Raw genomic sequence first — 27,739 nt, 5'->3', positions numbered from 1 at the left:
AACTATTAAAAGCCTACAACACAATATCCTGCACTTTTGAAGAAATACCGTTCGAAAAAAAAAAAAAAAAAAAAAAAAAAAACAAACAAACTAACAAAAAAAACTCCCTTTTGCACAACTGAAGAAGGAGTCATTCTATATTTCACCTCTTCCATCACACCCCAAGGGTATACAGGACATATGTTTTCTATCTGGTTTCAGACACGTGCTTAGATGGCAGGCATCCCTTGGTGCAAAATACAAAATGAATTTCAAACAACATGGAAAAAATGGAATAAATATCATGCTTAAAAACTGAATTTCTCCATCTGCCTCATCATATGCAGCAAAAACTAAAGAATCCTTCCACTCTTCACAGACACATTCCTTAAAGATGTTCTTTGAGAATTTTTGAACAGTGATTATGTTATTAGGCTATTTAGGACTGGGAAAATATTAAAAGTGAGAAAATGGGAATTTTTTAGTTATAATTTCAATTAACAAGGTGATGGGGCTAAACCTGTTTTTTACACATGATTTATTGTATCCAAGGACTTTGTGCCTGTCAAGAGTTTCAGTAGCAGCTTCCATATGGGAGGGATGTCTTGCTATGGTGTATGTAATATGAAAAGAGTCTGACAAGTTGGGATATATATACACACATACACACACACACACACACACACACACACACATACGTATACATATGCATATATATATATATATATATATATGACAGCTATACTCATTTAAGACATTTCATTAAGTGAACGTACAGCAATTCACAGCATAAAAAACAAATTTAGAAATATAAGAAGAAAATAAACTTTAGAACATACAACCAGTACGTGTACAGTGAAATCTATGAGAAGAAATATTAACTGAGTACGATACCCTTGAATATTTGTAATGTGAGTTTGCTTCATTGAAGTGGAAGGGGATCCATGAATTTCTGACAGAGGGAAAATATAGAAGAGGGAGAACATTCTATTCCTTGCAAATCTTAAAGGGAAACAGAAATATAGAACTTATATTTTTACAAACCACTTAAACTGGTTTGTTACAGACCAGGCACTATTCTAAGTTTTACAAAAAGCGTATACAAATATGAGCTCACATAATCCTTATAAACAACCCTATTAGAGGCACACTGTTCTTGGACCTCTATTATTTCATGTTGTAGATGAACAAAATAGGAAATGGAGAGGTTAAGTAACTTGTCACTATTGATAAATGTCTAAGCTGAATTGGAAACTAGGCAATTCAACATGAAGTCTGTGCTTGGAACTTCCACAATTTGGTGACATATCCAACACATCTAAGCATTGCAACCTAAACCATCCAGGCAACCCTAAAAGGTCCAAAGGAGTCAACACTACTTTGGTAATAACATGATGAATTACCCATTTAATTTTAGTTTTGATTATATAAAAATTAAGAATGCGGGGAGCTCTAAGTTTACCTGTTCTGAGGAAAATGTTGCAACATAATGTAGATGAGTTTTGATCTATGTCACTTTGTTATAATCTCTCCTTGGTCATTTGAAATGTGTATGACAAACTGTTTTTGTGAATTTGGAACTAGGAACCATAAGTATGTCTTTGCTTTAAAATAGCACAAAAATTCCAAGTAAGTCTTTCTCAGTAATTCCTTTCAAGCTTCTGTCTTGATGTGGAAACTTAATTCTGTCTTTATTTTCATAACTCTCATCAAACGTTTGCTCAGCAATAGATCAACACTGTTGTCCACATAAACAATGGAATCCACATTATGATTTTCAATTCCCTGTGCTCAGTCTTGATCTTTTAAGATTCATCAGCAGCAATTTACCTAGTTGAAAGGATTCCTTGACTTAATTTCAGAACACACTTCTTGTCTTTCTCCTACACTGACCACTTGTTTCATTTTTTATTTGTCTTCATTCCCCTAATGTTTTCCACTCCAATGCCCCTGAGCCTAGTTCTTGTATCTCTATTCTTGTCTGAACTTGTTCCATTAGTGATTAAATTCTGGGTCGAGTTGGGTAAAATCATTCCATTGTGCCTGTGTCTGAATCCCAGTTCTGCCGCTTACCAGCTGTGTGATCTTGGAAAATGTTACCTTAGCCTTTTAGCCACATTTTCTCATCTGCTAAATGAAGAAAATGTTAATAATGCCTTTGTCATATAGTTCTTATGAGGACTAATTAAACATAATACATGCTAAAATCATAGTATAACAACTGACATAGAGAGTGTCATGTGTTTGTTTAAAAAAAAAAACAAATCTCAGTCAATATCATATAGCATATCTACTAGGATAAACTCATCCCTCACTTTTATGTGAATATATCAACTTGCCTACTCAATGTTTCTCCTTAACGAGCTAAAGGAAGCTCAGACTTCATTTGCTCCGTTAATGGCAAAGCCATACTCCCATTGCTCAGGCCAGATACCATGAATTCATCTTGGATCTTTCTCATTTCCTCACACTGCATGTATAATGCATCACCAATCATCTTGTCTCAAGTTGTCTTCTGCTCACCCACTATTCTGCTGTATCTCTGTTCCCTCCTAGTATCATTGCTCACCAGCTTGGTGTACTTGCCTAAAAAGGAGCTTCCTAATTCCACCCCTGGGCCTCTATAGTGCGCTATCAATACATCAGCCAGAGAAGTCCTCTGAAAAGATAAAACACATCAAAGCACTGCTACACTCACGTCCAACCAATGCCTTCCATTCTTACTCAGAGGGAGAGGTAAAGTTCTTCCACTGCCCTCAAGGCCCTAGTGCCTGTTGACCCTCTTCTTCTCCTTCTTCTATTTTTGAGATGGAGTCTCATCCTGTCGCCCAGACTGGAGTGCAGTGGCGTGATCTCAGCTTACTGCAATGTCTGCCTTCGAGTTTCAAGCTATTCTCCTGCCTCAGCCTCCTAGGTATCTGAAATTACAGACATGTGCCACCATGCCCAGCTAACGTTTTTATGTTTTCAGTAGAGACAGGGTTTCACCATGTTCACTGGGCTGGTCTCCAACTCCTGACCTCAAGTGATCTTCCCGCCTCAGCCTCCCAAAATCCTGGGGCCGAACCTCATCTATAATCCTTCCCCACACTCCAAGCTTCTGTCACACTGGCCACCTTGTTGGTTTTTGAATAGTGGAGACTTGAAATTTGTGATTTAATTTGAAAAGCTCTTCTTCAGACACTTTCAAGGTTTCCGCCCATCCACATCTCCTTCAAGTCTTTTCAAATGTTGTTTTATCAAGAACATATTCTTGAAACATATTTCCACAATTTGCAAACTACCATTTCCCCTTCTCTGCACATCACAGACACTTCCTGGCACTCTTCCCAGCTAATTTTCAGTATAGCATTTATCACTTTCTATAAACTTATTTATACATAATTTAAATATTATATAATTTAATTACTTGTTTGTATTTGCCTCACTAGAATGTAAACACCAACATGGTTAGTAACATTTAATGATATTTTTCATAAATTTATCCACAACCCAGAGAAGAATCCTTGACACAAAATAATACATAGACTATTTTCAACATTTTATTTGAGTAAATTAATCCATAAGTCTATAATCCATCCCCCTGCCTCTAAGCATATTGATATTTTATGTAAACTAAGGATACATTATTAAGCAGAAAAAAATGAAAGGGGCAAAGTGAGTTCTTATTTTTCTCTCTGTTACTCAGAACATGTCACCCAAATATGTCTGGTTACAAACAGATTTGAAACATAAAAGCATTTAAGAATGACAAATATATACATTTAACATATAATATTATTTCCCAAATCTAGTCTGCCAATATTGAAATCTTTCTTAGTTGTATTTTTAATTGACACATAGTAATTGTATAAGTTTATGGGGTGTAATGTGATATTTAGATACATGCATACATTATTTAATGATTAAATTAAGCTAATTATTTTCATTTCATAATTATTTTTAAAATTAATTTATGTAATTTATATAAGTATACATAGATACAAATAGGGTGCTTTTTTTCTGTTTTTGTTTTTTTTTTTTTTTTCTTTTTTTTTGAGACATAGCCGTTCTGTTACCCACAATGGAGTGCTGTGGCATATCGTGGCTCACTGCAATCTCCACCTCCCAAGTTCATGTGATTCTCCTGCCTCATCCTCTTAAGTAGCTGGAATTACAGGCACCAAACACCATGCCTGGTACTTTTAGGAGAGACAGGGTTTCACCATGATGGACAGGGCTGGTTTCGAACTCCTGACCTCAAGTCATCCGCCTGCCTTGGCCTCCCAATGTGCTAGGATTACAGGGGTGAGCCACCTCACCAAGCCCAGTGTGCTCTTTTTAAAAGGTAGTTTTACTGTTTTTAGCAGATTCTGAAAAACTCATGATTTTGTGGTTAAATGGCAGAGGTTATTGTAAAGTCAAGAAAAGTGATTTATTTTACTTTTAGTTCAATTATGTTAAGTACATTTTCCCATCTCTTTATCTTAGTAATCAGTCTTAGTTTATATGACAGAAAAGCCTAGCTGAGTTCCTAAGTTCTGCGTCCCCTTCACTAGAACAGTTCCTGGGAATGCAGCATAGTCTTGTTAGAAAACAGGTGAAAAACAACTAAGTGTGATGCTATACAATACAGCAACGTTGATATACTTTAAAATCATTATATGAGCTTGTGTTAAAGAATGCACACGTAATCCCTATTCTGGAGGAATAAAAAGTAGTAGCAGAAAAGGATATTTGAACTAGAGGAGTATATTATTGCCTGTCAAATGGAAAGGATGATTATTTGTCCCTAGCATGGGGTCTAGAATAGGGTATACCCAGTGTTGACGAAGCACAAGTTACAGTATCTGGTATGTTTTTCTGGCTGTTTTCAAAGATAGGGCAGTGTGACTTTCTCAAAAGTCAGATAAAATCATTTTAAAATATGAACAGAAAATAGATTCCAATGGCAAATCTATATAAAAAAATGATCTGCCACTCTGGATTAACCTCACTACAATTCTCCTTAACTAAAATAGATAATTATGTACTGACTATATAAAAAGAATCATTGCCAAGGGATATTTGACATTAAACTAGAGAATCAGAAACGGAATCAGTTTGTATGTCCTTAATAGGCTCATGATTGTCCTGGAATAACTGATTTTATTATTTCCTGCACTGTCTTGTCATTCTTATAAAATCAGCAAGTTCAGTTGTAACATGAACCTGATTCGAAAGAATACTGGGGAATTTAACAGATTAGCCTTTTTCAAAAGCTTTAAAATTTGATTAAAGTTTCTATCTTCAACACAAAACGAAACTTGCCTCACTGTGTATGAATTACTCATCTGAATCCAGACACCCTTGATTAGCATAATTTTTCAAATATAAACAATTAGTAACAGACCATTTATTTACTAAATGTTATAGGAGACAGCCAGCTGTCTGTATTTCCTTTCCTTGGCTACTCTGAAGTTAGAATATTCTCATGACATTTAGCCATTTATAAATGTTCAGTTCAACATGACAGCTCTTGTGGATTGGATATTTATGAGGTTATTTTTCATAGGCTGCCCCAGAAGAAACATACTTCAATCAAAGCAAATGATTAGCACTTCCATATGATTTGACTTCACTTCTACTATGGCCCAGAAACCTATCTTGTCACTTGCTCAATTTCATTTGATATGGGAAGGGTCTCTTTTTAATCAACTTTAAAATTATGTTCTGTTGACTCACACATGAGAGGTCAATGCTAATTGAGAGAAGCCTTAAAAACTCTGGCATCTTTTATCCCTGCACAGATTCCATGCTCTGCATGTTCTGATGCTTGGCTTTGCCATATTGCCTTACGAAGTTTAAGAAGATGAATGCTCATTGCTTTTAATCCTTACCATGATTTATGAGCCTCTTGGTATCCTTTCCCCAGAGCAGCTACAACTGTGTGGTTGTTCTGCCTGCTGCTTAAATTACACAGACATCTGCAAAGTAAATTATGGATTGTTGTCCCATAGACCATAGCCAAGAATTCTCTTCATCACTCCTGCAGTATATATATATATATATATTTTTTTTTTTTCTGATTAGGACAAAGAGCAAGTATGTATTTTCTCGATTCTGTACTTAGGACATTTTAAGCCAACTTGAATGACAGCCCAATAACCTGGATTCTGACCTATCACAAAAAAAAATCAAAGCAGCATGAAATATAACAAGATAGCTCTAAAGCCAGAAAGAAAAAAAAAAAAGATTCCCTGTTTATTTGTATCTTTCATCTTTATTTAAGGCATTGAATATTTAGACTCACAGAAGGAAAGTGACCTTTAAGATTAACTGAAAATATGCACCATGGAATAAAATGCATGTAAATGACCTTTGTGTCTCTGAGTGTGAACGATTTCAAGAGCATCCTGTGGTCTGTGACTATGGAAATTAAACATTGAGCAAAGAAATAGAAAATTACATAAAGGATAATTCATGGGAGATTGGGATACCTTTTTTAATGTACTCTTTTCTGCTGTTCTCACTTGTGCTAAACCTGTTTTAATAATCGGGAGGCTTGAGGCAATCACGAGTAATTGGAATAACTCATCTGAATTACAAGTCTGGTAGAGTCTAAGTTGGAATAATCAACTGCTCCGCTATTTTCCTTTCTTTTCTATCCTTTTTATTCTGTGTAGATGATGAATCATAATTCCCAATGACAAGTCCATTGTGAAATCCTAACAGGCATGTCTTGAATTATTAACCTTTTTGACAATTACCAAAATTAGAACTATCCCTGCATTTATCTTCTTCAGATGTGCTAATTGTAACTCAAACAATAACCTGTCAGGGAAAATCACAGGAACAAAATTTACCAAATGATTCCTAGTTATCCTTTACAAAGTACATTTTTATAAAAAACAGATGGCTCTGCAATTCATTTTTTGAATCCTATTGTCAACTCAGCAGGACACAATGAACACTAAAACCAGAAATGCTCAAATCCACTCCTGGCTGAGCAGATCTGTTGTTCCCTCCGTGTTTCCATCAGTTTCTCTTTCACCTCATCACTGCTGAAAGGCACAGGTTTTCTGAGTGTCAGGACCGGATATTCATGCCAATGTCCTAAAGACTTGTTTTTTTTTTTTTTTTTTTTTTTTTTTTTTTTTTTTTTTTTTTTAAAAAAAAAGATCCTAGATTTGTTTGCCTCTGTGTCAGTGAAAAGCTCACTTCCAAAACTCTCCTTTTGTCGACACCCTTTGCATCCTCATCTTCATAAAGTACAGTATTAGTGGAATCTTGAAGGATTCTACTTAGTTAATATGGTTTAGCTGTGTCCCCATCGAAATCTCATCCTGAATTGTATCTCCCATAATTCCCACATGTTGTGAGAGAGACCCAGTGGGAGGTAACTGAATCATGAGGAGGGTCTTTCCCATGCTTTTCTTATGATGGTGAATATGTCTCATGAGATCTGATGGTTTTATAAAGGGGTGTTCCCCTGGACATACTCTCTTGCCTGCCACCATGTAAGATGTGCCTTTGTTCCTCCTTTGCCTTCCACCATAATGGTGAGGCCTCCCCAGCCATGTGGAATTGTGATCCACTATACTTCTTTTTCTTCATAAATTACCAAGTCTCAGATATTTCTTTATTAGTATCATGAGAACAGATGAATACATTAGCTAAAACCCAAAACTATGTAAACATATCTTGCAATAAATTATTTTTAATACTTATTTAATTTTCTAAAAAATATTATAGAGAATAGATAGAAATAGAATTAAGTTGGTGCTCCCAAAAGATTATATAAACATATACTCTCTCAATCTATTGCCAGCAGTTATCTTCACACACACACACACACACACACACACACACACACACACACACAATCTTTCTCTCTCTCTCTCTCTGTCTCTCTCTCTCGATCAGGTTTTTCTTCTACATTCAAAAACCAACTGACTAAACCAACAAAACAAAGCTCCACATTCTGTAAAACATGTAGATAGATAAAGCCCAAATAACAGACATATTTTTTAATTTCATTAAAGTTTTTTTTTTATCATCTAAGCCTACTCTTCTGAATTTATCCACCAGATATTCCCATATTTGACACACATTTCATTCTCTAACTCCTCAAATCCCGTTCTTTACATATTTTTATCTATTTCTCTTTATAGCCTAGTTCAAATGTCCTTTGTCTGAATTTTGCTGACTTTTTCCAGCTACTATAGGCAGAATAAAAATGGCAACTACAACCATATTTTTCATATTGGAACAAGAAAGTATTCTATAAATGATCAAAGAATGCTCATCTAACCATATAAAAGAAGATTCATTTTCTTTCTCTTTCTCTTTACTTTTTTGCATGATTTATAATAAATATAATTACTTATTAAGAAAACATGAATATAAGTGAGAAATGCATAGAATGAGAGTAAGTTTTGTAAAATATTTAAAAAAATAAAAGGCTGGGGTGGCTCATGCCTGTTATCCCAGAACTTTGGGAGGCCAAGGTGGGTGGATCACCTGAGGTTAGGAGTTCAAGACCAGACTGTCCAACACAGTGAAACTCCATCTCTACTAAAAATGCAAAAATTAGCTGGGCATGGTGGCAGATTCCTGTAATCCCAGCTACTTGGGAGGCTGAGGCAAGAGAATCACTTGAACCAGGGAAGGCAGAGGTTGCAGTTGAGTCAAGATTGCACTCTGGTCTGGGGCACATGAGTGAGACTTATATAAGTCTCAAAAAAAAAAAAAAAAAAAAAAAAAAAGAAAAAAAAAAGAAAAGAAAAGAAAAGAAAAAAGAAAGAAAGAAGGAAAAGAAATAATTGATTGTCCTCTGTGATTGTCGAAAAATAAAATTATGAAAGGAAGTGGTAAGATCATAAACAGCCCCCAGAGTATTGTTATTTTCAAATTAATAAAATAAAAATTTATTTCTTAAAAAAATAAGTATGATTTGAAACCTATATCTTCAATATTCTCAATTATCACTTTCTATTTTGTTATTGCATTCCACTGAGATTATTCTCAGGTCTATTTTCTTATGTGGCATTTATGAAAAGCCTCACATTAAAAAGAAAATAATTTCAAGCCATTCTCCTCAATGTCTTCTGCATCAATATGAATTTAACTCTAATTAAGAACAAATGAACATACCAATTTCTTTAAATTTATCCTTTCAAAGTTATTATCTTTAAAGTAGCTGTATGTTAAACAAATATCAAATTATCTTTATTTCTTTTTTATAGCACAGAGCGAACCAAAGGACATTGGAAAGTGTGTGCATCTCTTCTCATTTATTTGGACCTTTGAATGTTTTAATGCCACATTATGTTTCAAAGAAAAGGAGAGAAAGTGCTGCATCAGTCATTGGAATGGGTTAGTATTAATTGTTCATTTTTCATATTTGCATCACAGATAATATTGAGGTTGATATAATCATGGATATTTAAGAATGTATAGTTGCTTTTTATAGGAAGTAATTCAAAGTGTTCACTTCTCTTATTCTATAAATATAAGACCTGGACTGAAACCCCAATCCAAAATTATCCAAGATAGATTTAGAAATTAATTAAAATTTTCTACAAAAAATTGCAAAAATTTTACACAGGAAAGGTAAGACATTTTCTACATAGAAATTTTGAATATTGATGAGAACAAATTGATAGATAAAAGAGATGAACACACGGAACAGAAATTATTAATAGTTGAGATATCAAATGGTTCATTTTATTTCCATCTTATATCTTCCATTTTTAATCTAAAATTTGAAATGTTTTTACTCAAATCTGACAGTTGAAAGTAATTGATAATGGTTTAAAATTACATTAAAGCCTAACCTTTACTGAATAAGTTAATCTCATAAAAGAATCCCGAGAAAGAAAAAGAAAAGGCTACATTTTTCTACTTCAGAAATATGAGCATGCACAGAGAATTTGAACAAATATCACAGGAAGATTCATTAAGCCACATTAGTTTAATTACACATCGGTCTTATTTATTCAACCTTGTCTGTCTGAGTCATTCTATCAGTGGTTAATCTTAATTGATCACTGATTGAGAACTGAGAAAATCAAGCTTGTTTTGACTACAGACTGAGAGTATATTCTCCCATTACCAAGCAGGGAGTGTCAAAGTAGCACTTTAATTACTGTGTCTGTGAATGTTAACTGTAACTGTCTAAATCTCAGTGTTTAGATCCCTATCATCAGCAAAGGAAAAGCAGATTACAATTGCCAGCACAAGAAACTGAATTACATTGTGCCATATCAGTATTGATCAATAAAATTTCTTGTCAAAAGACAAGAAAATTTATGACTTTATCTGTTTCCTACGTGAGAGCTTCAACAGAGGTTTGCCTTTGAAATGAGATGTATCCAATTTAACAAACATAATACCTACTAATTATGAGGGACTAGGCAAAGTGTCATAAAAATAGAATATGAAAGGCAGAAATCAGTTTCTGTTCTTTATGCAGCAGGTAGCCATTAGATCTTCTCAAATCTGCATGTAAACTGAAACTGTGAGGAAAAGTACAACCAAGAAGCTAAACAAATAAAGAATTATGAAAATAAATAATTCTATATTCTAAAAATATAGAAACAACTGGTTATTTCAAGTTTCATGATTTGTGTTTATATCAACTGTCTATAAATATTTGAACATTTTGATTTCTAATAAAAATTATTGTAAAGAGTAAAGAAGTTTTAAATAGGATTTGCATTTTAAGGTATTAATTAAGAAGATAAAAGTATGCATCTTGATAAGATTTTTTTTACCCTACCTTTAAAAATACTGGCATTCTTTAAAACTCCCAACTGCTGCAGAGTTCCAGCTTGGCTATATTCCCCAACAGAGCCAACCTGTTAGGTAACAGAGCTGGAAAGACAAACACATACAGTCAGAATTAACTAACTTTTTAAATAAACATTTATTTTAGACTATTTTTACATTTTTTAAAAGTGGCAAAGATGGTATAGAAATTTCCTATATACCTCATATCTGATTTTCAGTATTGCTAATATCTTACATTATAATTATAAGTGCATTTGTCAATGTACTTTTGATGTTTGTACAATGTACTTACAATGTGACTTTTGATACATTGTAATAGATGGATCCAAATGAACCACTACTGACATATTATTATGATTTCACTAGTTTTTCTCCTAATGTCTTTTTTCTATTCCGGGATATCACATTGCCTTGTTATTATGTTCCCTCTGCCTTCTCAGGGCATGATAGTTCCTTAGACTTTTCTTGTTTTTGATGATCTTGAACCTTTTTGATCTTGATCTTGAACCTTGCGGCACTGTTTACAATAGCAAAGAACTTGCACCAACCCAAATGTCAATCAATGATAAACTGGATAAAGAAAATGTGGCACATATACACCATGGAATACTACACAGCCATAAAAAATGATGAGTTCGTGCCCTTCAGAGGGACATGGATGAATCTGGAAACTATCATTCTTAGCAAACTGACACAAGAACAGAAAACCAAACACTACATGTTATCGCTCATAGGCAGGTGTTGAACAATAAGAATATGTGGACACAGGGAGGGGAGCATCATGCACTGTGGACAGTTGTGGGGGCTGGGGGAGGGATAGCGGGGGGTGGGGAGGGTGCTGAGGTATAATGAGGGGAGAAATACCAGATGTGGGTAATCGGGGGATGAAGGTAGCAAACCACTTTGCCATGTGTGTACGTATGCAACAATCCCACATGATATGCACATGTACCCCAGAATCTGAAGTACAATTTAAAAAAAAAAAAAAAAGAAAGAAAGAAAAGAAAAGCAACGGTCAGACATTTACAAAATGTCCTTCATTTGGAATTTGGCTGATGTATTTCTCATGATCAGACTGAGGTTATAGTTTTTTGGGAGGAAGACCATAGAGGTAAAGTACCATTTTTGTCACTTCTATCAAGAGTACGTGTGCATCAGGATGATTTATTACTGTTGACACAGATCTTGATCATCTGACTGGGACACTGTTTGCCACAGTTTGTATGATAAAGTTTCTTTTTTTCCACCTTTCCATACTGTACTGTTTGAAAACAAGTCGCTAAAAGCAACCCCAACTCAAGGGATACAGAGTTAAGCTTCATTGGCTGGAGGGGAAAATAATGTGAATTACTTAGAATTTTGAGAGAAATTTATCTATTCTTCCCATTTGTTTGTTTCCCTGTTTGTATATTAATTCATTCAGTAATTTATATGCATCAGTGTAATCTCACGGGTATTAATTTTGTATTTCATGTTATAATACAGTTTGACACTATTTATTTTGTTGGCCAAATTGTATCAGCTTTGGCCTTTGTGAGCATTTTCAATTAGTCTCTATGTCCTTTTTGACATACCATATTGGTTTGTTTAGTGACTACTTCCTTAAGTCCTGGCATAATAAAATAGTCCACATTAATTTCAAAATGCATACTATACATTATAATCTTCTCACCTCAGACCTAGATTCAGCCATTTTTTTCAAGGATCTTGGGTTCCTTTTATCAGAGAATGGTTAGAAACCAAGACATGACCACTAGTTGATTCCTTGCCACTGGAGTGTGATTACTTCTAAGCCCTCACTGTGAACTGAGCTAGGAAATTTATGTATTTACTTTAACATATATATGCAGACATTCATAATATTCTTTATATCTATCAATCTGTATCTATAATTAGATAACATTATTTCATACTGACTTCAATCTGTATCTATAATTAGATAACATTATTTCATACTGATAATTTCAACTCTTGAGCTTCATACTGTTAACTTTAGGATGATAATTTCAGCTTCCTTAATATATTTCAAATAAACAGCATTTTTGATGTAATAGGGTATATATTAAAATCACATTGATCATTTATTTTTGAAATGCTCCTCTCTGAGAAATATATCAAGAGTGCTGCTTATAAAAATGTCCACACAAGTGAGAAAACATGTTAATGTGCCTGATTCTGAAGAATCACTTAAAAAGTCTATGGACATTTACTTTCATTCATATCTACTAAAGTTCATTATGCTTGAAAAGGAAAAATAGCTTTTAATACCATGTGCATGCAATCACAACTACCTGATGGTTTTTTACCAAATGCCATACACTGCAGTAATAAAAAAGAAAAGGGGAGATGTCTACTACTTTATAAGAACTAATAGATTTTCTTCTAATGATGCTTGCTATTACTACAACCATGTTTTCATAGAATTCAATTTAAAACAAAAAGTCTGTGTTAGTGTAATTATACCTATATTAAAAATTTATTTAATTAAATTATAAAATACTATAATTAATCTACATGTTAATCATGACAGCTAAATGATAATCAGAATGTATGAATGTTAATCATTTTTATTGCAAAAGTTGAGTAGAAAATACAGATAGCAATAGGGTAGACTAATAATCCATATGGGATGACTTGTTTTTTGAAAGTAAAAACACAAATCCATTTTATCCTTCTGTTATTCTGATAATTAATAAAGATTTCTCTGTCATACAAAATCTTTAGGTTTAAAAAACATTAAAGTGAGACACAAATTCCCAAGAAATTCTAAACTATTTCATTCCCTTAAACTATATTAGATATTTTGGTTAAAATGTAACAAAAATCTGTATCAGTTTCCTGTGGTTTTGACAAGTAGTTACCATAAATTTGGTGGCTTAAAGCAATAGAATCTTAACCTTTTTCAATTTTGGAGGTCAGAAGCCTGAAATCAAAAAACGACTGAGCTGAAATCAAGGTGTCACGGTGCCGCCATCCCTTCAGAGGGTCTAGGGGAAAATCTATTTCTTGCCTCTTCCAGCTTCTGGTGACTGCCATCGTGCCTTGCCTTGTGGCTACTTTCAATATTGCAGGCTAACATACTCAGATTTCTTTCTCCTCCTTTACATTGCCTTGTCTTCTGTGTGTTCAAATTGTAAGGTCTTTGAGGCTGACTGACTGCACCATGGACTGCATGGTAATCTCTGTGACCTGCACATGCACTTCCAGATGAGTTCCCGGAACTAGAAAGTCTGAAGTAACTGGAAAACCACAAAAGAAGAATGACCAACTTCTGCAGTGCCAAATTAACTTTGAGACATTCTTCTATTGTTCCTTATTCCTGCCTCAACTGATAAGGTAACTGGACTTTGGAACTGGACTTGCTCAACTGATAGGTTAACCTCGTGACTCTAGACCCTATGACCTCCTCCCAGCTTGCAAAAACCACCCTGAACTGTAACTTCGGTAACGTTACACTGCCTACCCCAAACCTATAAAACCAACTCCTGTCCCATCACCCTCCACTGACTCTCTTTTCAGACTCAGCCCACCCTCGCTCAGGTCAATAAACAGCCATGTTGCTCAAAGCCTGTTTGGGAGGGAGTCTCTTCATTCAGAGTGCACTTAACACAAATCTTCTGCCTCTCATTTTTAAGAATGTGTGTTTATATTTTGGGCCTATTCAGCTAATACAGGACAGTCTTCTGATCTTAAGATCTTTTATTTAATCACAGCTGCAAAGACCCTTTCTTGTCATAGGTTAACATTTAAAGTTTCCATAAATTAGAACATGGCTGTATTTAGGAAGTCATTTTTCAACCTACCACACATCATGAGGATTAAGCTCTGATTTTTTTATCTTGCCAAAATTCCCCTCTAAGGGTTCTGGGAAGTCATGCCCTACAAACCATAAATTCTCATCAAATGCATTTTATTTAACCCTATATATTATGACTTACTTTCAACCCTGACTCTGGCATAACATTAGGAGACAAAGGGCCAGGTGCAGTGGCTCATGCCAGTAATCTCAGCACTTTGGGAGGCTGAGGTGGACAAATCATGAGGTCAGGAGTTTGAACCAGCCTGACCAATGTGGTGAAACCCCATCTCTACTAAAAATACAAAAATTAGCTGGGCATCGTGTCAGGTGTCTGTCATCACTCAGGAAGCTGAGGCAGCAGAATCACTTGAACCTGGAAGGTGGACACTGCAGTGAGATGAGATCATGCCATTGTACTTCAGCCTAGGTAATAGAGCAAGACTCCATTTCAAAAAATAAAAAGGACACAAGGAAGAAAATGAAAATAATTTCCCCAAAACATGTTTCTTTGAGGAAACAGTTGTCATCTATTGTCTCCAAGGATATGAAGAAATAGGAATGCCTTTACACTGTTGGTGGGAGTGTAAATTAGTTCAACCATTGTGGAAGACAGTGTGGCGATTCCTCAAGGATCTAGAACCAGAAATAACACTTGACCCAGCAATCTCATTACTGGGTATATATCAAAAGGATTATAAATCATTCTATTATTAGTACACATGCACACATATGTTTATTGTGGCACTATTCACAACAGCAACCAACCCAAATACCCATAAATGATAGGCTGGACAAAGATGCTGCACGTATAAACTATGGAATACTATGCAGTCATAAAAAAGGATGAGTTCATGTCCTTTTCAGGGACATGGATGAAGCTGGAAACCATCATTCTCAGCAAGCTAACACAAGAACAGAAAACCAAATGCTGCATGTTCTCACTCATAAGTGGGAGTTGAACAATGAGAACACATGAACACAGGGAGGGGGATCATCACACACCTGGGCCTGTTCGGGGTTGGGGGGTTAGGGGAAGGATAGCATTAGGAGAAATACCTAATGTAGATGATGCAGTGATGGATGCAGCAAACCACATGGCACGTGTATACCTATGTAACAAACCTGCATGTTCCACACATGTATCATAAACCTTAAAGTATAATAATAATAATAATAAAAAGACTTCCAAAGAATCTTAGTTTTTACAATCTTTTATCTTAACCTGAATACTTCCTTTCTATGGATTCCAAGTCTTTAGACAAACTCAACCAATTGTCAAACAGAAAATGTTTAAATTTACCTATAGCCTGGAAACCCTCCCCTCCCACCCCCCAACTTTGAGTTGTGCCACCTTTCTGGACCAAACCAATGTGTTTCTTAGATGTATCTAGTTGATGTCTCATCCCTACCTAAAATGTATAAAACCAAGCTGCACCCCAACCACCTTGGGTGCATGCTCTCAGGACTTCCAGAGGGCTATGTCCCCATCTGGTTCAGAATAAATCTCTTCAAATACTTTACAAAAATTTTCATTGACAAGCCACTTATAAATATACTTCCTACTCCCTTCTATATGGGACAAAAAATAACTCTAATAAAACAACTTTCTCATGAGGCCATCTCATGAGACATATAAGACAGTGTATATGTCTAAGGCAGCAGAAAGATAAACGTACAATGAAAGGGTATTTTAAAATATTGTTTAAGACCCCGTAGGACAGGGATATAATTAACTTGCTTAGAGAGACACAAAGATGTTACTTAATAATGAAGCTCTAATAACTGTTTCTTTTCCTTTAGATTAGGTCTACTGATAACCTGTAATAATGTGTGACAAGCTGAACAAAAATGCAGAACCAGAGGTTCAGACTATGGCTACATAATTTTTAGAAAGATCTTAATTAAACAGATCTCATAAAAGTTTTTAAAGGAAATGTTTTCTAAAGTCAAAAGCAAACTACATTCATGAAGTATGATGACTGGTACAGTACACCTTTTTGGTGGTATCAACTTTCAGGGGACCTTGACAGAAAGAACAAAATAAATCCCAAGGCACTAAGAATAAGTCAGAGAAGTTGTAACTGATGATCCAGGAAATTATCCCAGAAAAATAAAGGTATGAATGGATTCCATAAGGTTTAAATTCCCAACATTGCTGAGGAAATTCAGGCCTCTTGGGTCACTTGAAAGAAGGAACTAAGAATGAGCTGCTTCCGTGCAATTGGTTTGTAGAAAAAGTAATCCTATCATGGAATGGGAATTAGAAGAAAAAGAGACAAACCCCAAAATCTTCTATCTACCAGTACTGGGACGCTGCACAGATACCAGCTGGTCAACAGGGGCCATAGATAGAAAGAGGTTAACCTTGAGAAGCAGAAGGCAAGCTTGAGCCTGATGTGTGTAAAGTTCAAATCCGCCCAAATATATAATATGGTGACTGCAACCCAGAATAGTAATATAAAGCGTGTTATAGCACTGGAGAATCAGTAGAACCTCAGCAGAGCAAATAGCAAAATGTCTTGAAGAGATCCTTTCACAAGGTAAGACGTTAGATTCCACAGTAAGTGAAAAAAAAAAAAAAATGAGCAAACACAATACACCATCAATGAAACTCAGTAGAGCCATAAAGAGAAAATTTATTTCCTAAGAAGTAATAATAATAGAATAATCTGTAATAGATACACAATACATACTTAACGTCTTCAGAGAAAGTGGAAGGAAGATAAGCCATAAGGTAAGAGTATGTCAAAAACATAAGAAACAAATTTAATCGAAAATGCTTTCTCTCTATATATTGTTCTAGAGGCAGTCTTATAAGCCACTTATAGCTAATCCTAATATTCATTTGTAAGAACAAAACCCAAGAAGTTCATAGATTTTTTTTTTGAAAGGTAAAATTACCCTATCAGATATATAAAAAAATTGTTATTAAAAATATGAAAAAAATTATGTTATTGACACAGACGGAGTCCAAATTATACATAGAAATATGTAGCAAAGATTCATTTAAATCAATGGAAAAAGAACAGATTATTAAATAAGTAGAATAGGAAAACGCAGATGAACAAAATCAAAGTCCAGCCATCCCTAAGCAACCACGAGGGATTGCTTCCAGGACCGTTACAGAATCAAGAGCCACAGATACTCAAGTCCTTCATGTATAAAGGACTATTATTTGCATATAACCTACGCACATCTCCTGCATACTTTAAATCATCTCTAGATTACTTATAATTGCTGTTATGTTGATATTAATTTGTATTATTTTTCATTGTTACAATTATTTTTCTAAATATATTCAATTCATGATTAGTTGAATCCAAAAACACAGGATCCACAAACACATAGGACTGGTTATAGATTTTTTAAACTATATCATACATAAAAATAACTTCCAGATGTGTGAATCAAAAACAGTTTGAAAGTCAAGGACATATGTATTTTTTTTTTTTTTTTTTTTTTTTTTTTGAGATGGAGCTTCACTCTTGTCACTCAAGCTGGAGTGACACGGCATGATCTCTGCTCACTGTCACTTCCACCTCCCGGTTCAAAAGATTTTCCTGCCTCAGTCTCCTGAGTAGCTGGGATTATAGGCACTTACCACCACGCCCAGCTAATTTTTGTATTTTTAGTAGATATGGAATTTTGCCATGTTGGTCAAGCTGGTCTAGAACTCCCAACTTCAAGTGATCTGCCAGCCTCAGCCTCCTAAAGTACTGGGATTACAGGTGTGAGCCACTGCGCCCAGCCAACATATGTAATTTTTTTATAAAACAGGAAAAACTTTCTTTAAACAAATATTGAAAACACAAAATTTGAATTATAGTTAAAATCATGTATTCAAAATTCAACTTGCAAAGAAAAGAAAAGCTATTATCATTGACTATGAGAAAATATTTCCAATCATGGAAGAGAATTTAAAGATTATATTAAGAATGTCAAAAATCAATAAAGTATTGAATTTGGAAGGCTATATATAGAATATTTACAGAAAGAATAAAAAACAGGACTTCTAAAAAGCACATAAAAATGATTCCACAGCCATTATAGGAAAAATCCAAAATAAGAACAATAACAGATAATTTCTCACTGAATTAGTTGGCAAAAAAGATAATAAAAAAATATGTCTGCCTGAAGTAGGTCATTTGACAGTATCATAACCTTTAAAATCACATGAAAGATCCCAAATAAAATAGATAACTAGAAAAGTCACCACTATACGTGAACATATTAATTAAAAAAAATACACAGAAACACATAAACATATTTTTAAGTGAATGATTGAATATGAAAGAAAGAGATGTTCTAAAATGTGAAGCAAAGCTGAAAGACAAGCACAGAAAGGAGAGTGCTGTAGACAAAGTGATTCATTTAGCATCTATGAAGTCAGCACAGGTCGAAGGTGGACTGGAGAAAACCAGAAATAACCAGATCCCAGTAAACCTACACACTTAAAAAAAAATCTCGTAAATTAGAAAACAAGGAAATTGTATTGTTGCTTCTAGAGATTTTTGTTAAAGGAAAATGTCTGCTCTGAGGATGTATGGCCTGGCAGGCTCTTATCTGAGTTGGAGAATTTAATTTACATTATTTGTTTGGTTCCAAATCAATCCTTAGATCGGGATTTGAATTTAAAGTGGATTGGGTGTGCAATGCCTTCCAGATGAACATAATTGTCCCTGGAGTAAAGAACTCACAACTCACATCACAAAGATATTTTGAAGGTTGAGCCTTAAGTCACAAAACACAAAGGATGTCTGATAGAGTTCAGTAAGATAAGAAGATAAGAACAAGAAATAACAAAGATGTTAAAAAGGAAGAACCCTGCCTAACATTATTTAGAGATGTGATTATGTTTTACTTTAAAAATTCAAAGGATCATCCACCAAGGATATGCAATTTATAAGAGATTTTAGCAAAATTTCTGAATAATGTTTAAATAATTGCATTTTAATAGACTTGCAACAGGAGATAAAGGTATAATTTAAAAATCACTCACTTTATCAATATTCATTATATGTATCAAGAAATAAGTTTAAGAAAAGGGTATAATATTTTTAGTGATGTAATTGTAAAATTTGTTGTTAACTATTAAATAAGAACTAAATAAGTGGGAAGACATATTCTGCTCATTGAATCAGATTTAGGTATATATCAATTTAAAGAATTCCAGGTAAAAGGAATTCAGATGTTTTTCCTATAGAAATTGCAAAGCTGATAGTTAATGACATGAAAGAACAAAGGATTAAAGTAGCTAAGATATTAATAATAACTAAGTACAAGGGAGATGGTTTTGTCCCACTCAATAATAAACCAAAGTATATTAATTAAAACAGTGAGGCTCGAACTCTAGTATAAAGCAATATTCATCAATGAATATGACATTTTAAATTCTATGCAAATACATAACTGTATATAATTGACATTTTTAATTATTCATAATGCTTAAGTATTTCCCATTAGTAATACATATTTAGAAATAGGAGAGAGAGCCTTGAAACACACACTTACACAAACTCACCCATGATAATATACGGCAATGTTTGATGTGAAAAAATAACAGGGAACCATAGACCATTCAATATGTAGTAATGGGAAATCTGATTATCTCTAATTAAATATTTTGATATCTCTACCTTACTCTATAAACACAAATCAATTCTAGGTAGACTAAGCAATTACATGTGAAAGATCAAGGTGTAAGACTTTTGATACAAAATATAATAAAATATTTTTATTAACTTGGAGTAAAAAATGTTAGAAAAGTACTCAAAAATCCTACCCGTACAAAGACAGGCTTATAAATTTTTATACAACAATTACGAACTTTATTTATAGGACAAATAATTAGTGTTCAGCTCCTATGAAACAATTGCACAATACGATTAGAAAAAGACAAACGACCTTATAAAAATGGTTGAAACTCAATATACTGTTATTTTAAAAATAAAATACACATGACTTAAAACTCATTTAATGGTGTCCACACTTATTAGTAAAGGAAGCAATTAACTACGCCCTCAAATTAAGGACGTAGTGAGATACTATGAACATAAACTAAGGTGGCAAGATAAAATGTCAAAAATGGCCAATGTCAAGAATGTGGGGAAAAATTGAATATTCATATAATACTGACAAAAATATAAATTGGTACAGCTCTCCTATACAAATAATTGGTCCCTAGTATGAAAACCATGAACAGGTGCATATCACATAATCCTAACCTCAGAATATTTTAGACACAGATAATTGGACAAAAACAATAATAAAATACAGAAAACATGTATAAATAATTCTAATTACAGATTTTAGAAATGAAATATAAATACCATTTGTCATTTTTGGAAGCAACAAATGGCTCTATTATAACAAGAAAATTCAAGGAGTAGTAAACTCGTGAAAAAATAAAGTTTTTATTTTTCATTTTTATTAAGAAATTAATTACTATACTCTAATTCTTGATATTGGTAGTTGTAAAGTTCTACATTTGTAATAACAAACACATAATATAATGTTAATAACAATGGCTGGGTGCAATGGGTCATACCTGTAATCCCAGCACTTTAGGAGGCTAGGTGGGTGGATTGCTTGTGTCCAGGGGTTCAAGACTAGCCTGGACAACATGGTGAAACCTTATCTCCTCAAAACAACACAAAAATTATCAGGGCATGGTGGTTCACGCCAGTAGCCCCAGGTACTAGGAAGACTGAAGTGGGAAGATCACTTGAGCTTAGGAGGTCGAGGCTGGCTTGAGCCATGAGCCTGCCACTGCACTCCAGCCTGAGGGACAGAGTGAGACCATGTTTGAAAATAAAAATAAGTAAAATTGTGGCATATTCATTATACCAACTAGAAAAAAGTTGAAAAAGTAAAATAGTATATTCTTATAGAAATGGAAAGAAACATTGGAGAAGTGTTAAAAAATAAATGGACGAAAATAATGCTATACATGAATCAGATTACAGAAAGTTAATTTAGGTTGTTTTCATTATTGAATTACATTTTCTTAAAATTATTTTTAAAGTAGCTATAGTAAGGTTATGTATAGCAGAAGAATATAGTATACCTTTTAAAAATAAACCATTAGCTCTAAACACAGATCAGTAGAGGAAAGATAAAGCCGCTAGTTATGAAATAACTTTAAATACATTACAATTTAAAAATAAAACATATTTAGTATTTTGGAAATGTTTATTTTAAAATGCTTGAAAATTACAGTTGGCTTTTAAAATTCTACATGTTTAAGTATTTTCCATTATTAATACATAATTAGGCCGGGCGTGGTGGCTCAAGCCTGTAATCCCAGCACTTTGGGAGGCCGAGGCGGGTGGATCATGAGGTCAAGAGATCGAGACCATCCTGGTCAACATGGTGAAACCCCGTCTCTACTAAAAATACAAAAAAATTAGCTGGGCATGGTGGCGCATGCCTGTAATCCCAGCTACTCAGGAGGCTGAGGCAGGAGAATTGCTTGAAACCAGGAGGCGGAGGTTGCCATGAGCCGAGATCGCACCATTGCACTCCAGCCTGGGTAACAAGAGTGAAACTCCATCTCAAAATAAATAAATATATAAATGAATAAATAAATAATATTATTTTTAAAATTTTGTCTTCTGCCACTATAAAATTTAGTTGTTTTAAAAATCTCTAGAATTTAAATTCTACACTTTTAGGTGCATCATTCTGGTAACAAAGTTACATCATATATACTTGAAAACCTTGAAGTTCAAAGGAAATTTTAGAGAACATTTCCAAAGCAAAGTGAATATTATCAACCCAGAAACTAGATAAACTTTGCTAAAGTAAATGTTTTATAGTCTTCACATGTGGAAGAAAACCACACTATTAAAATTTAAGTCTTTCTTTTAAACAACAAAGTTTTTAATTCCAAGGGATTTACAAAGTTGAACTCTATTACTAATAGCTAACCTATGCTTTAAGGCTTATGTATGAGGAAACTTGTTGAACCAAAAAGTTTTTATTGTTTTGTTTGTTTGTTTGTTTGTTTTTTCCAAACAGCTGACATTAAAAATTGAAGACAGACATCTTAGGGTCCCTCGACCATGGAATACTATACAACCATAAAAAATGATGAGTTCCTGTCCTTTGTAGGGACATGGATGAATCCGGAAAACATCATTCTCAGTAAACCGACGCAAGAACAGAAAATCAAACACCACATGTTCTCACTCATAGGCAGTGGTTGAACAAGGAGAACACATGGACACAGGGAAGGGAGCATCACACACTGGGGTCTGTCAGGGGAAGCTAGGGGAGGGACAGCGTGAAGTAAGGAGGTTGGGGAGGGATAACATGGGGAGAAATTCCAGATATAGGTGACGGGGGGATGGAGGCAGCAAACCTTGCCATGTGTGTACCTATGTAACAATCCTGCATGATCTACACATGTACCCCAGAACCTAAAGAACAATTTTAAAAAGTCACAGACATAGGCATTCTAATATATTATTTGAAAAACAAAGATCGATCCTTTCTATTTTGACAACTTTTGGCTCTCAAAATCTTAAACTTTCTAGTAGCAATATAAATGTATTTATTCAAATTATTACTTTGCATTTCTATCTCGTTTCACATATTTTTCCTGTTTTTTTTTTTCCTACTTACTTATAAAGGTTTGTGTTAAAAAGGGCATATAATTAGTATCAAATTAGTAGCATATATTAATATTTATTGCACTGAAAGGGATAATATCATCTCTCTGGTTCTACCATCTTATTTGACAAGAGACAAAAATACCAAAGAAAGAGAGAGTAGTTTCATATTTTATGGAAGAATAGGTTCATATATGATGTTGTTTTATGATTTATTGGCACTATTTATTCAATTATTCATTTGACGAAGTATGCAGTACAAAGTAGACATCGAATAGGAAAACAGAATTTCTGTCCTGATGAAATGCAAAACTTCTAAGACAAATTGATGCACAGGCAAATGTCACAAATACAATAGTACAAGTCCGCATGATGCATGTTCCATGGAGACACAATACATAAGACATATACATATATATAATATACACATGATATAAGACATACATATCATATACATCTTATTGATACAAGATATATATCATCTATCAATATATGATACATACTATATTTATCTTACTAAATATGTATCATCTTATCTGACAAGAGACAAAAAGGCCAAATCTATAATTTATAGAAATTAGTTAACTATAATTAAATAGATATTCTATTAATTTCTATAAATTAACTACATCTCATTATAGTTAACTATATATCTTACTTGATATAATTTCTGCATTAACTATGACACAGCAAAGGACCTTATTTTCTAAAAGTTATGATGTATAACACATTACAACATATAATACATATGTAATATAATTATAAGATATATAATAAGATATATGTGTATATATAAGATATATCTATCTATATCTATGTCTATCTATCTATATAGATAGATAGATATATCTATATATAAGATATATCTATCTATAGATATATCTATAGATAGATAGATAGATACATACATACATACATACATACATACATAGATCTTATTGGTTCTGTTTCTCTGGGGAATGCTGACTAACACACTAACTCAAAGCATCAGCATCTGCTGCCCGAAAACTTCAGAGTACAGACCACAGAATTTTTAAGCTTATTTATTTTTTCCTGATGCAGCCATGTTTCCACAAACAACAGTTAGTTCTTTGTCTCTATTCTCTATTTCCTGCCTTTTGTTTCTCTATTAATATTTTACTAGTATCTAAGGAAATATATATATGTTTTCCTTTCCAACAATCAAGCAACTCTAGGTTCTGGGGGAGCAAAACATCTCACATATTAATACATTAATGGATTATAAAGGCCTGGCTTCCAACCTCAATTGGGCCTTCATGTTTCTCGGCAATATTTTCATGATACTTTCATTAATTTTCCTGGTTCTTCCCTACAGCATTTTTTTTTATAGGGTTACGCCTAGAGTGTACAAGGATAAGACAAGTATTTTTGTGGGGTCCCTGTCTGTGAAAGTAGATTAAATCTGTAATACACAATCCATGGGCTCATCTGAGTTATAGTGATTTATTGATGAAGATCACAAATACAAATAGACAAAAGGAACTAATTCGTTTGTTTATTGCCCAAACCGCACATGTGAAGGTCCCCAGTAGAGTCCAAGCACCATCTCTTTGTCATTTACTGTCAAATGTGTCATTCCTGAATAACTGTGTGTGTTCATAAGAGAAAGGTAGCAGAAGTATTCCAATGTCTCTTTGGAGCCTGTTGTATTGAACAATATAGATCTTCTTGCCACTACAGTTCCCTAATGCCATATATATAATGAAGTTTTATGATTGCTTGTCCATTGTGGTTTTCATGAATACTGGCTTTCAGTGATTCTCTCAAAGCTTGTGTCTGCACTTTTATAATGATAACCACAAATGCAATTACTTCCCAAGTCAGATCAAAAAATGAGAAAGATTACTATTTTGTTCTAGACATGTTCACTTTATAGTTTGAAGTTTTATGGCATAAATGTTGAAAGGCATATCTTTCAACCATGCCTTTTCTTGCACAAATTAGACCATAAGCCTTGAATTCTTAGCATGTAATCTTTTATAATATTGACCTTATCTCTGACTTCCACGACGTGACACCAACTAAAAGAATGGTCGAGGACAGCTTCAAAATGTGGATAAAGAGAAACTTCTGTGAATTAAAAGAACTTGTTTGAACCCAATCCAAAGAAACTAAGAACTTGAAAAAAGATTTGACAAAATGTTAACAAGAATACACAACTTAGAGAGGAATATAAGTGAATTGATGGAGCTTAAAAACACAATACGAGAACTTCGTGAAGTATGCACAAGTTTTAACAGCTGAATTGATCAAGCAGAAGAAAGAATATCAGAGGTCGAAGACCAACTCAATGAAATAAAACTAGAAGACAAGATTAGAGAAAAAAGGATAAAAAGGAACGAGCAAGATCTCCAAGAAATATGGGACTATGTGAAAAGACCTAATCTACGCTTGATAGGTGTACCTGAATGTGACGAAGAGAATGAATCCAAGCTGGAAAATACGCTTCAAGATATTATTCAGGAAAATTTTCCGAACCTAGTAAGGCAGGATAATATTCAACTCCAGGTAATACAGAGAACACCACAAAGATATTCCTCAAGAAGAGCAACTCCAAGGCACATAATCGTCAGATTCAACAGGGTTGAAATGAAGGAGAAAATACTAAGGGCAGCTATAGAGAAAGGTCAGGTTACCCACAAAGCGAAGCCTATCAGACTTACAGCAGATCTCTCAGCAGAAACCCTACAAGCCAGAAGAGAGTGGGGACCAATATTCAACATCCTTAAAGAAAAGAACTTTCAACCAAGAACTTCACATCCAGCCAAACTAAGCTTCATAAGTGAAGGAAAGATAAAGTTTTTTGTGAACAAGCAAGCACTCAGAGAATTCATCACCACCAGGCCTGCTTTACAAGAGCTTCTGAAAGAACCACTACACATAGAAAGGAACAAACAGTATCAGCCTTTCTAAAAAAATACCAAAAAGTAAACAGTATCAATATAATGAAGAATTTATATCAACTAATGGGCAAAACAGCCAGCAAATATTAAATGTCAGTAATAAACTCACATATATCATTATTAATTCTAAATTTAAATTGACTAAATCCCCCAATCCAAAAACAGATAGGCAAGTTGGATAAAAAACTAAAACCCATTGGTATGCTGCATTCAGACCCATCTCACATGTAAGGATACACAAAGACTCAAAACAAAGGGATGGAGAAATATTTACCAACCAAACCGAGAGCAAAAATAAATAAATAAAAAGCAGAAGTTACAATTTTTGCCTCTGATAATATAGTCGTTAAGGCAACAAAGATCAAAAGAAGCAAAGAAGGACATTATATAATGATAAAAGGATCAATGCAACAACAAGAAGAACTAAAGATCCTAAACATATACGCACCCAATACAGGAATACCCAGATATACAAGACTTATAAAGAGACTTAGACTCCCACACAATAATAGTGGGTGACTTCAACATTAGTATTAGACAGATTAATGAGACAGAAAATTAGCAACTATATCCAGAACTTGAACTCATATCTGCAGCAAGTAAACGTAATTAACATTTATAGAACTCTCCACTCTAAATACGCAAAATATACACTCTTATCAGTACCACATCATATCAACTTAGAAGTTTAAACGAAATCTTGGTTGGCTCCTCGTTTGTTATTCTCTTCCCTCATTTTCTTTCATGTCTCCATTATTAAGCACAATTATAGGCATACCCATATTTAGACTGCATTCTAGCCCGGGCAATAAAGCAATACCCCCATTGTCTCCCCCCCTTCCTCTTTCTCTTTCTTCCTCCTCTTTATTCTTTTTCTTATTTTTTCTTTCTCTCTAAAAAGCAAGCAAACAAACAAACAAAAAAAAAAACACCACTAAAAATCTTCATATCCTTTACCCTATTAATTCCTCTTTGGAGAATTTCTAAGTAAAAAAAATAAAAAATAAATCAATGGCATGAGGAAAAGTAGCACTTCCATTGATGCAAGGAATGTCTTTGCTAAGCATACCTTAAAACTAAGCCGTGAGTAGTGGGTATCACTACATTGATTGGAAACAAAAGAGAAAGTACTGGAATTGGTAGGGCCCATAGGTATTACTGTGCAATCGTCTTCAGAAGCTCTGGGGAAATAGGCTCAGTCATCTCTGAAGGACTGTCTGACACGAGACCTGGACCCCACCTAACATGCGGTGACCTCCTGGTAAAGTGTCCAGGGGAATACCCACGGTGACATTGCCAGTGCCAGCTCATCCATGCCACCAGAGGAAGACAGAACATTTTGGGGTAGATTATTTTGCCAACTAGGACTCATGTAAGACCAGATTGGGGTGCCCTCTCCAGAGGTATTGTGGGTCTTAGTTTGTCCCAGGCACTGGGCAGTATCCAAGAGGCATATGACTAAGAGCAAAGGCCTCCCTTGCCCAAGTCTAAGGGCTGTGCTGCTCAGTTAAGTTTATTTAGGCTTTTAAAAAACTATCTATATCTTCTTCATCACCATTTTTATTCTCTATAGGCCATGCCAATTTTTACTTTAGGGTGAACATGAAGATAAAATGAAAATTCTCTCACCAAATTCAACTTGTCAACATTCAATTTCAATTTACAGACATCTC

At 34.2% G+C, this 27,739-nt stretch overlaps 1 protein-coding gene across 3 annotated transcripts in view; it reads right to left on the bottom strand.

Annotated features, from left to right (window-relative positions):
- Positions 1 to 27,739, bottom strand: part of CDH12 (cadherin 12) — a 1,124,818-nt gene that overhangs the window by 753,115 nt on the left and 343,964 nt on the right. For all 3 annotated transcript variants that reach the window (XM_074386961.1, XM_074386957.1, XM_074386965.1), the window contains one exon: positions 10,721 to 10,815. The gene's annotated coding sequence lies outside the window, so the exon portion shown is untranslated. The remainder of the gene's footprint in view (positions 1 to 10,720; positions 10,816 to 27,739) is intronic.

Source organism: Saimiri boliviensis, chromosome 1 (genome assembly GCF_048565385.1).
Source record: "Saimiri boliviensis isolate mSaiBol1 chromosome 1, mSaiBol1.pri, whole genome shotgun sequence".
In the NCBI taxonomy this organism is placed as follows: domain Eukaryota; kingdom Metazoa; phylum Chordata; class Mammalia; order Primates; family Cebidae; genus Saimiri; species Saimiri boliviensis.
This window is presented reverse-complemented; position numbering and strand designations above follow the sequence as displayed.